The sequence below is a fragment of the Triticum aestivum genome, chromosome 4B (assembly GCF_018294505.1).
Source record: "Triticum aestivum cultivar Chinese Spring chromosome 4B, IWGSC CS RefSeq v2.1, whole genome shotgun sequence".
Taxonomy (NCBI): domain Eukaryota; kingdom Viridiplantae; phylum Streptophyta; class Magnoliopsida; order Poales; family Poaceae; genus Triticum; species Triticum aestivum.
In genome coordinates this window covers 476,598,567-476,609,480 of record NC_057804.1, presented here as the reverse complement: position 1 = coordinate 476,609,480, position 10,914 = coordinate 476,598,567, and positions in this window count along the sequence as shown.

Here is a 10,914-nt window from a genome sequence, read left to right as displayed (position 1 = left end):
GAGCATCGGCGGCGAGGACGGACGGCGAGGGCGCCGACCGGCGACGAGGACGCCGCGGTGGTGCATCAAGTTCGGTCGTTTTCTCAAGGGGGGTATGGCGGGTGTTGGGGAACGTAGTAATTCCAAAAAAATTCCTACGCACACGCAAGATCATGGTGATGCATAGCAACGAGAGGGGAGAGTGTTGTCCACGTACCCTCGTAGACCGAAAGTGGAAGCGTTAGAACAACGCGGTTGATGTAGTCGTACGTCTTCACTATCCGACCGATCCAAGTACCGAACGTACGGCACCTCCGAGTTCAGCACACGTTCAGCCCAATGACGATCCCTAGACTCTGATTCAGCAGGGTGTCGGGGAAGAGTTCCGTCAGCACGACGGCATGGTGACGGTGATGATGTTCTACCGACGCAGGGCTTCGCCTAAGCACCGCTACGATATGACCGAGGTGGAATATGGTGGAGGGGGGCACCGCACACGGCTAAGTAACGATCACGAAGATCAACTTGTGTGTCATGGGGTGCCCCCTGCCCCCGTATATATAGGAGGGAGGGGGGAGGTGCGGCCGGCCCCTAGGGGTGCGCCTGGAGGAGTCCTACTCCCACCGGGAGTAGGACTCCCCCCTCTTGCCTTGTTGGAGAAGGAAGGGAGAAGGGGGAAAGAGGAAAGGGGGGCGTCGCCCCCCCTTCCTTGTCCTATTCGGACTAGGGGGAAGGGGCCCTTAGGGCCCATGTAGGCCCATTAACCCCCGGGGGGGTTCCGGTAACCCCCCGGTACTCCGGTAAAATCCCGATTTCACCCGGAACGATTCCGATATCCAAATATAGGCTTCCAATATATCAATCTTTATGTCTCGACCATTTCGAGACTCCTCGTCATGTCCGTGATCATATCCGGGACTCCAAACAACCTTCGATACATCAAAACTCATAAACTCATAATATAACTGTCATCGTAACGTTAAGCGTGCGGACCCTATGGGTTCGAGAACTATGTAGACATGACCTAGAACTGTTTCCGGTCAATAACCAATAACGGAACCTGGATGCTCATATTGGCTCCTACATATTCTACGAAGATCTTTATCGGTCAAACCGCATAACAACATACGTTGTTCCCTTTGTCATCGGTATGTTACTTGCCCGAGATTCGATCGTCGGTATCCAATACCTAGTTCAATCTCGTTACCGGCAAGTCTCTTTACTCGTTACGTAATGCATCATTCTATAACTAACTCATTAGCTACATTGCTTGCAAGGCTTATAGTGATGTGCATTACCGAGAGGGCCCAGAGATACCTCTCCGACAATTGGAGTGACAAAACCTAATCTCGAAATACGCCAACTCAACATGTACCTTTGGAGACACCTGTAGAGCTCCTTTATAATCACCCAGTTACGTTGTGACGTTTGGTAGCACACAAAGTGTTCCTCCGGTAAACGGGAGTTGCATAATCTCATAGTTATAGGAACTTTGTATAAGTCATGAAGAAAGCAATAGCAACCTACTAAATGATCAAGTGCTAAGCTAACGGAATGGGTCAAGTCAATCACATCATTCTCCTAATGATGTGATCCCGTTAATCAAATGACAACACATGTCTATGGCTAGGAAACATAACCATCTTTGATCAATGAGCTAGTCAATTAGAGGCATACTAGTGACATTAAGTTTGTCTATGTATTCACACATGTATCATGTTTCTGGTTAATACAATTCTAGCATGAATAATAAACATTTATCATGATATGAGGAAATACATAATAACTTTATTATTGCCTCTAGGGCATATTTCCTTCAGTCTCCCACTTGCACTAGAGTCAATAATCTAGATTACACAGTAATGATTCTAACACCCATGGAGTCTTGGTGCTGATAATGTTTTGCTCGTGGAAGGGGCTTAGTCAATGGGTCTGCAACATTCAGATCCGTATGTATCTTGCAAATCTCTATGTCTCCCACCTGGACTTGGTTCCGGATGGAATTGAAGCGTCTCTTGATGTGGTTGGTCCTCTTGTGAAATCTGGATTCCTTTGCCAAGGCAATTGCACCAGTATTGTCATAGAAGATCTTCATTCATCCCGATGCACTAGGTATGACACCTAGATCGGAAATGAACTCCTTCATCCAGAATCCTTCATTTGTTGCTTCCGAAGCAGCTATGTACTCCGCTTCACATGTAGATCCCGCCACGACGCTTTGTTTAGAACTGCACCAACTGACAGCTCCACCGTTCAATATAAACACGTATCCGGGTTGCGATTTAGAATCGTCCGGATCAGTGTGAAAGCTTGCATCGACGTAACCATTTACGACTAGCTCTTTGTCACCTCCATAAACGAGAAACATATCCTTAGTCCTTTTCAGGTATTTCAGGATATTCTTGACCGTTGTCTAGTGATCCACTCCTGGATTACTTTGGTACCTCCCTGCCAAACTTATTGCTAAGCATACATCAGGTCTGGTACACAGCATTGCATACATGATAGAGCCTATGGCTGAAGCATAGGGAACATCTTTCATTTTCTCTCTATCTTCTGCTGTGGTCGGGCATTGAGTCTGACTCAATTTCATACCTTGTAATACAGGCAAGAACTCTTTCTTTGCCTGATCCATTTTGAACTTTTTCAAAACTTTATCAAGGTATGTGCTTTGTGAAAGTCCAATTAAGCGTCTTGATATATCTCTATAGATCTTGATGCCCAATATGTAAGCAGCTTCACCGAGGTCTTTCATTGAAAAACTTTTATTCAAGTATCCCTTTATGCCATCCAGAAATTCTATATCATTTCCAATTAACAATATGTCATCTACATATAATATCAGAAATGCTATAGAGCTCCCACTCACTTTCTTGTAAATACAGGCTTCTCCAAAAGTCTGTATAAAACCATATGCTTTGATCACACTATCAAAGAGTTTATTCCAATTCCGAGAGGCTTGCAGCAGTCCATAAATGGATCGCTGGAGCTTGCACACTTTGTTAGAACCTTTTGGATCGATAAAACCTTCCGGTTGCATCATATACAACTCTTCTTCCAGAAATCCATTCAAGAATGCAGTTTTGACATCCATTTGCCAAATTTCATAATCATAAAATGCGGCAATTGCTAACATGATTCGGACAGACTTAAGCATCACTACGGGTGAGAAAATCTCATCATAGTCAACCCCTTGAACTTGTCAAAAACCTTTCGCAACAAGTCGAGCTTTGTAGGCAGTTACATTACCATCAGCGTCAGTCTTCTTCTTGAAGATCCATTTATTCTCGATGGCTTGCCGATCATCGGGCAAGTCAACCAAAGTCCATACTTTATTCTCATACATGGATCCCATCTCAGATTTCATGGCTTCAAGCCATTTTGCGGAATCTGGGCTCATCATTGCTTCCTCATAGTTCGTAGGTTCTCCATGGTCAAGTAACATGACTTCCAGAATAGGATTACCATACCACTCTGGTGCGGATCTTACTCTGGTAGACCTACGAGGTTCGGTAGTAACTTGATCTAAAGTTTCATGATCAATATCATTAGCTTCCTCACTGATTGGTGTAGTTGTCACAGGAACCGGTTCTTGTGATGAACTACTTTCCAATAAGGGAGCAGGTACAACTACCTCATCAAGTTCTACTTTCCTCCCACTCACTTCTTTCAAGAGAAACTCCTTCTCTAGAAAGGATCCGAATTTAGCAACAAAAATCTTGCCCTCAGATCTGTGTTAGAAGGTATACCCAATAGTCTCTTTTGGGTATCCTATGAAGACACATTTCTCCGATTTGCGTTCGAGATTATCTGGTTGAAGTTCCTTTACATAAGCATCGCAGCCCCAAACTTTAAGAAACGACAACTTTGGTTTCTTGCCAAACCACAATTCATAAGGCGTTGTCTCAACGGATTTTGATGGTGCCCTATTTAACGTGAATGCAGCCGTCTCTAAAGCATAACCCCAAAACGATAGCGGTAAATCTGTAATAGACATCATAGATCGCACCATATCTAGTAAAGTACGATTACGACATTCGGACACACCATTTTGTTGTGGTGTTCCGGGTGGCGTGAGTTGTGAAACTATTCCTCATTGCTTCAAATGTAAACCAAACTCGTAACTCAAATATTCTCCTCCACGATCAGATCATAGAAATTTTATTTTCTTGTTACGATGATTTTCCACTTCATTCTGAAATTCTTTGAACTTTTCAAATGTTTCAGACTTGTGTTTCATCAAGTAGATATACCCATATCTGCTTAAATCATCTGTGAAGGTGAGAAAATAACGATACCCGCCGCGAGCTTCAATATTCATTGGACCACATACATCAGTATGTACGATTTCCAATAAATCAGTTGCTCGCTCCATAGTTCCGGAGAACGGCGCTTTAGTCATCTTGCCCATGAGGCACGGTTTGCAAGTACCAAGTGATTCATAATCAAGTGATTCCAGAAGTCCATCAGTATGGAGTTTCTTCATGCGCTTTACACCGATATGACCTAAACGGCAGTGCCACAAATAAGTTGCACTATCATTATCAACTCTGCATATTTTGGCTTCAACATTATGAATATGTGTATCACTACTATCAAGATTCAATAAAAATAGACCACTCTTCAAGGGTGCATGACCATAAAAGATATTACTCATATAAATAGAACAACCATTATTCTCTGATTTAAATGAATAACCATCTCGCATCAAACAAGATCCAGATATAATGTTCATGCTTAACGCTGGCACCAAATAACAATTATTTAGGTCTAAAACTATTCCCGATGGTAGATGTAGAGGTAGCGTGCCGACCGCGATCACATCGACTTTGGAACCATTTCCCACGTGCATCGTCACCTCGTCCTTAGGCAATCTTCGCTTAATCCGTAGTCCCTGTTTCGAGTTGCAAATATTAGCAACAGAACCAGTATCAAATACCCAGGTGCTACTGCGAGCATTATTAAGGTACACATCAATAACATGTATATCACATATACCTTTGTTCACTTTGCCATCCTTCTTATCCGCCAAATACTTGGGGAAGTTCCGCTTCCAGTGTCCAGTCTGCTTGTAGTAGAAGCACTCAGTCTCAGGCTTAGGTCCAGATTTGGGTTTCTTCTCTTGAGCAGCAACTTGCTTGTTGTTCTTCTTGAAGTTCCCCTTCTTCTTCCCTTTACCCTTTTTCTTGAAACTGGTGGTCTTATTGACCATCAACACTTGATGCTCCTTCTTGATTTCTACCTCCGCAGCTTTTAGCATTGCGAAGAGCTCGGGAATAGTCTTGTCCATCCCTTGCATATTATAGTTCATCATGAAGCTCTTGTTGCTTGGTGGCAGTGATTGGAGAATTCTGTCAATGACACTATCATCAGGAAGATTAACTCCCAGTTGAATCAAGTGATTATTATACCCAGACATTTTGAGTATATGTTCACTGACAGAACTATTGTCCTCCATCTTACAGCTATAGAACTTATTGGAGACTTCATATCTCCCAATCCGGGCATTTGCTTGAAATATTAACTTCAACTCCTGGAACATCTCATATGCTCCATGACGTTCAAAACGTCGTTGAAGACCCGGTTCCAAGCCGTAAAGCATGGCACACTGAACTATCGAGTAGTCATCAGCTTTGCTCTGCCAGACGTTCTTAACGTCGTCAGTTGCATCTGCAGCAGGCCTGGCACCCAGCGGTGCTTCCAGGACGTAATTCTTCTGTGCAGCAATGAGGATAATCCTCAGGTTACGGACCCAGTCCGTGTAATTGCTACCATCATCTTTCAACTTAGCTTTCTCAAGGAACGCATTAAAATTCAACGGAACAACAGCACGAGCCATCTATCTACAATAAACATAGACAAGCAAAATACTATCAGGTACTAAGTTCATGATAAATTTAAGTTCAATTAATCATATTACTTAAGAACTCCCACTTAGACAGACATCTCTCTAGTCATCTAAGTGATCACGTGATCCAGATCAACTAAACCATGTCCGATCATCACGTGAGATGGAGTAGTTTCAATGGTGAACATCACTATGTTGATCATATCTACTATATGATTCACGTTCGACCTTTCGGTCTCCGTGTTCCGAGGCCATATCTATATATGCTAGGCTCGTCAAGTTTAACCTGAGTATTCCGCGTGTGCAACTGTTTTGCACATCACGTGGTGTCTCAGCACGAAGAACTTTCGCAACGGTGCATACTCAGGGAGAACACTTCTTGATAATTTAGCGAGAGATCATCTTAAAATGCTACCGTCAATCAAAGCAAGATAAGATGCATAAAGGATAAACATCACATGCAATCAATATAAGTGATATGACATGGCCATCATCATCTTGTGCTTGTGATCTCCATCTCCGAAGCATCGACGTGATCACCATCATCACCGGCGTGACACCTTGATCTCCATCATAGCATCATTGTCGTTACGCCATCTATTGCTTCTACGACTATCGCTACCGCTTAGTGATAAAGTAAAGCAATTATAGGGCGTTTGCATTTCATACAATAAAGCAACAACCATATGGCTCCTGCCAGTTGCCGATAACTTCGGTTAGAAAACATGATCATCTCATACAATAAAATATAGCATCACGTCTTGACCATATCACATCACAACATGCCCTGCAAAAACAAGTTAGACGTCCTCTACTTTGTTGTTGCAAATTTTATGTGGCTGCTACGGGCTGAGCAAGAACCGTTCTTACCTACGCATCAAAACCACAACGATAGTTCGTCCAGTTAGTGTTGTTTTAACCTTCATAAGGACCGGGCGTAGCCACACTCGGTTCAACTAAAGTGAGAGAGACAGACACCCGCCAGTCACCTTTAAGCAATGAGTGCTTGTAACGGTGAAACCAGTCTCGCATAAGCGTACGCGTAATGTCGGTCTGGGCAGCTTCATCTCACAATACCGCATGTTGGTAAGCAGTATGACTTGTATCACCCACAACTCACTTGTGTTCTACTCGTGCATATGACATCTACGCATAAAACCTGGCTCGGATGCCACTGTTAGGGAACGTAGTAATTTCAAAAAAAATCCTACGCACACGCAAGATCATGGTGATGCATAGCAACGAGAGGGGAGAGTGTTATCCACGTACCCTCGTAGACCGAAAGCGGAAGCGTTAGAACAACGCGGTTGATGTAGTCATACGTCTTCACGATCCGACCGATCCAAATATCGAACGTACGGCACCTCCGAGTTTAGCACACGTTCAGCTCAATGACGATCCCCGGACTCCGATCCAGCAGGGTGTCGGGGAAGAGTTCCGTCAGCACGACGGCGTGGTGATGGTGATGATGTTCTACCAATGCAGGGCTTCGCCTAAGCACCGCTACGATATGACCGAGGTGGAATATGGTGGAGGGGGGCACCGCACACGGCTAAGGAACGATCACGAAGATCAACTTGTGTGTCATGGGGTGCCCCCTGCCCCCGTATATAAAGAAGGAAGGGGGGAGGTGCGGCCGGCCCCTAGGGTGCGCCTGGAGGAGTCCTACTCCCACCGGGAGTAGGACTCCCCCCTCTTGCCTTGTTGGAGAAGGAAGGGAGAAGGGGGAAAGAGGAAAGGGGGGCGCCGCCCCCCCCCCCTTCCTTGTCCTATTCGGACTAGGGGGGAGTGGGCGCGCGGCCTGCCCTGGCCGGCCCTCCTCTTCTCCCTTAGGGCCCATGTAGGCCCATTAATCCCCGGGGGGTTCCGGTAACCCCCCGGTACTCCAGTAAAATCCCGATTTCACCCGGAATGATTCCGATATCCAAATATAGGTTTCCAATATATCAATCTTTATGTCTCAACCATTTCGAGACTCCTCGTCATGTCCGTGATCATATCCGGGACTCCGAACAACCTTCGGTACATCAAAACTCATAAACTCATAATATAACTGTCATCATAACGTTAATCATGCGGACCCTACGGGTATGAGAACTATGTAGACATGACCGAGAACTGTTTCCGGTAAATAACCAATAGCAGAACTGGATGCTCATATTGGCTCCTACATATTCTACGAAGATCTTTATCGGTCAAACTGCATAACAACATACATTGTTCCCTTTGTCATCGGTATCTTACTTGCCTGAGATTCGATCGTCGGTATCCAATACATAGTTCAATCTCGTTACCGGCAAGTCTCTTTACTCGTTACGTAATGCATCATTCCGTAACTAACTCATTAGCTACACTGCTTGCAAGGCTTATAGTGGTGTGCATTACCGAGAGGGCCCAGAGATACCTCTCCAACAATCGGAGTGACAAAACCTAATCTCGAAATACGCCAACTCAACATGTACCTTTGGAGACACCTGTAGAGCTCCTTTATAATCACCTAGTTACGTTGTGACGTTTGGTAGCACATAAAGTGTTCCTCCGGTAAACGGGAGTTGCATAATCTCATAGTTATAGGAAATTTGTATAAGTCATGAAGAAAGCAATAGCAACCTACTAAATGATCAAGTGCTAAGCTAACGGAATGGGTCAAGTCAATCACATCATTATCCTAATGATGTGATCCCGTTAATCAAATGACAACACATGTCTATGGCTAGGAAACATAACCATCTTTGATCAATGAGCTAGTCAATTAGAGGCATACTAGTGACATTAAGTTTGTCTATGTATTCACACATGTATCATGTTTCTGGTTAATACAATTCTAGCATGAATAATAAACATTTATCATGATATGAGGAAATAAATAATAACTTTATTATTGCCTCTAGGGCATATTTCCTTTAGCGGGGCCGCGGGGATGCGGAGCGTCGGCGGCGCTCGGGGGCGTTGCAATTTTTATCGCAGGGGAGGGGTAGCGGGCGAGGGGAGACTGCGAGGAGGACAAAGTTGGGGTTAGATCTGACGTTTTTAATCGCGCGTATCGGGCGACCAGGGCTCGACCGGCCCAATCGTTCAGCTGGTCCGCCGGCGCCTAGCGTCGCCCCAAAAAAATTGCTTCCACATCTGCACTATCTCTATTGGCCAAAAAAATTGCTTCTGCTTCCGTGTATCTCTATTTGGTCCCTAAAACGTTTACAACAACCCTAAATTTTAGTTTCATGTGCTACAAATTTGCAGCACCTAGCCGATGCACGGATTTAGGGTTGCAAATTTTAGTTTCATGTGCTACAAATCAGGTGCTGCAAATTTGTAACTTCCCGATTCGTTTCCACGTGTCATCTTTGGTGATATCTAGATTGCCCGGCGGTGATGTGCTCATCCTCGCACTCCCGTTTTGCTGTTGATTAGCTAGCTGTACATGAAGCTTGTAGGCATTTTTAACCGAGTGCAAGCCCTTTGCATCATACTGCCATGCTATGAAATCATGGACCCCTTCCCTGAGTGGGATTGCGAGTATGTGTTGCGCGTCGTCCGCCCAGAAAGTCTCCCTGACCAACCGTTCATCCCAGTTTCCGGTCGCCGGGTCTATCAAATCGAACACTCGCTCCAGGAGATGTGCGCCTCTCGGTATGATAACACGCCGCGACCAGGGTCTTGGAATCTAAGGGTCCACCCAGATATTAACATCCATACCATCTCCAATTCTTCAAATATAGCCCTCCTTGAACAGCTCAAGTCCATGGAACAAACTCCGCCAAGCATAGGAAATGCCATCTTTTGGGGCTGCCTCCAAGATATGCGTGTCGGGAAAGTATTTTGCTTTCAGTAGCTTAGCACAAAGTGTGTCTGGGTTCTGAATAAGTCTCCAAATTTGACGAGACAGCATCACTACGTTGAAGCTATACATATCCCAAAATCCAAGCCCACCCCTCACCTTTGATTATGTTAGTTTTCGCCAATTGATCCAGTGCATTGTGTTCTCCTTCTCTTGCTGACTCCACCAGTAATTGCCAATAAGTGAGCTGAGTTCCTTGTAAAAGGTTTTTGTCAAGTGAAAACAGGACATAGCAAAGGTTGGAATCGCTTGCGCCACAGCCGTGACTAGTGTTTCCTTCCTTGACTTTGCGATCATCCTCCCCTTCCACCCATAGACCCTTCCAGCCATACCACTCTTTACAAAGGAGAATGCCTTCTTCCTTGATTGACCCACATGTACGGGTAGGCCAAGGTATTTCTCATTCCATGTTTCACTCCGAATCTGCAGCGCCTCCTTACCTCTTCCTTCACTGACATTGGAGTGTTTGGACTAAACATAATGGCAGATTTTTCAGTATTGATGCACTGGCCCGAGCAGTCCTCGTAAAGGTCAAGTATTGCTCTCAATGCTGCTCCCTGTTCTTGGTTTGCTTTCAGCAGCAGCACCGAGTCATCGGCAAACAAAAGTTGGGACACCACCGGGGATGCGTTACAAACTTTCACTCCGCTGATCCTACTGGCCCTTTCTGCATCATGGAGTAAGGCTGAAAGTCCCTCAGCACAAATGACAAAAATATACGGGGACACCTGGTCCCCCTGTCTTAGGCCACGCGAAGGACAGAACTGCTGAGTTAGCTCGCCATTCACCTTGATCTGATAGCGGACCGAGGTTATACATTTCATGAACAACTCAACCCAAGCATTGCTAAATCCCAACTTGGTAAGCATGGCTCGCACAAAGCTCCATTCGACACGATCATATGCCTTACTCATGTCAGCTTTCACCGCTGCCACCCCTTCTCTTCCCTTCTTTTTATTGAGTAGATAGTGCGACACCTCATAGGCCACGAGGATATTATCCGTGATTAGCCTTCCAGGGACAAATGCACTCTGGTTCTCTGATATGATAGCTGGGAGGATCAATTTCAAACGATTAGCAATGACCTTGGACACAAGCTTGTAGATTACATTGCATAAGCCGATGGGCCGGAGATCCTTAATCCGGTTAGGGTTCTTGACCTTCGGGATGAGCACAACCACCATATCATTCCTCCCTTCCGGCATCTACGCCCCATTAAGAACTGCAAGTACTTCTTTGACAACCTTGT